Source organism: Neltuma alba, unplaced genomic scaffold (assembly GCF_004799145.2).
Source record: "Neltuma alba isolate B1F8T4 unplaced genomic scaffold, ASM479914v2 tig00000592_pilon, whole genome shotgun sequence".
Taxonomy (NCBI): domain Eukaryota; kingdom Viridiplantae; phylum Streptophyta; class Magnoliopsida; order Fabales; family Fabaceae; genus Neltuma; species Neltuma alba.
Genome location: NW_021632105.1, coordinates 18,804 through 20,447, shown reverse-complemented (window position 1 = coordinate 20,447; position 1,644 = coordinate 18,804).

Below are 1,644 nucleotides of genomic sequence, written 5' to 3'. Positions count from 1 at the left end.
ATGGAGGTTGCAAGATCCAAAAAGGGTATAAGTGTGTCTCAACGAAAGTACACACTCGATTTGCTCCACGAAACAGGAATACTTGGGGCTAAACCTAGTGAGACGCCTATGGAAGAATCATGTAATCTGGAAGTGAAACCAGACGGGATACCAGTCAACTCAGAAAGGTACAGAAGACTTGTAGGTAAACTGATCTACTTGACTCATACAAGGCCTGACATTAGCTATGCTGTTGGAGTAGTAAGCCAATTTATGCATCAACCCCAAGAAGAACATATGGAAGCAGTATACAGAATCCTGACCTACCTCAAACTCAATCCTGGAAGAGGAATATTCTTTAAAAAGGGGAGTACAAGGAACATAGAGGTCTACACTGATGCAGATCATGGGAGAGCTGTGGATAACAGAAGATCTGTCACAGGATACTGCACTTATGTTTGGGGAAACCTAGTCACTTGGCGAAGCAAGAAACAGACAGTAGTCTCAAGGAGTAGTGCTGAAGCTGAGCTAAGAGCTGTAGCCCTGGGGGTATGTGAAGGAATGTGGGTGATCAGACTTCTGAAGGAATTGAGAATTTCCTATGAAGGACCTATGAACCTCTGGTGTGACAACCAAGCCAGCATTGAAATGACCAAGAATCCTGTGTATCATGACCGAACAAAGCATGTTGACATTGATCGACACTTCATCAAAGAAAAGGTTGAAGATGGCACAATTAACCTGAGCTATGTGCGCTCAACTGATCAGATTGCTGACGTCATGACCAAACCTTTAGCCAGAGTCAAGTTTGAAGGGCTTCGAAGCAAGCTGGGAATGGTTGACATTTACTCTCCAGCTTGAGGGGGAGTGTTAGAAAGCCCCTGATTATCTCCCTTGATTCTCTCCATTTATTGCCCATGATATTAGCTAGAAGATATATTTCCTGATTTATTGAGATATTGCAATATATGTAATTTATGGCTGATTGATTGTATCCGGATATTATCTCTCTAACAACCATGCATCCCTTCCACCTTGGAGTTTACCGAGCTCCTTCCAAAGATGCTCCCTAAGGGATGGATTGGGGCTCCCATAAATTGCTGTGAATAGGAATTTTGATGTACCCGCATCATCACAGACAAGAGTATGGATGAATTGTTTGTGATTTTGCAGGATCCTTACCTTAACTTTGCTAGACCAAAGGATCCAAATTCCTCCTGAAAAGCCCACTGCCTCCACTCTGTGGGAGTTGGGGTAACCAGTTTTCTTAATAACACAATCTGCTAAGATCCCCGAAATGCGAGGTTCCAATAGTGCTATAACTTCTGGCTTGAAACCTTTGAGAAGAGATTTCAGAACAATATGAAATTTTTTAGATGCTGCTCCCTGGCAGTTCCAAACAAGTATTGAGCAATTCATTAAGAGGAGTTGAATTAGCGCTCAATGGCTGAGCATTCGTTATTTGAGTCATCTTTAAAATCTGCTTCCGTGGCTTCTAGGAAAGCCATGTCGTCATCGGAGTGGATGGGAGCTCCCAAAGCTTCTGCTAATGCTTTGGTGAGTTCCTCTGAGGGCGTGCCTAATACGTGTCTAGATTTCGCCTTCACGCTCTTAATCTTGAAGGTAGGTTGTACTTTGACTCCCCCTACTGATGGGCCTTTATCT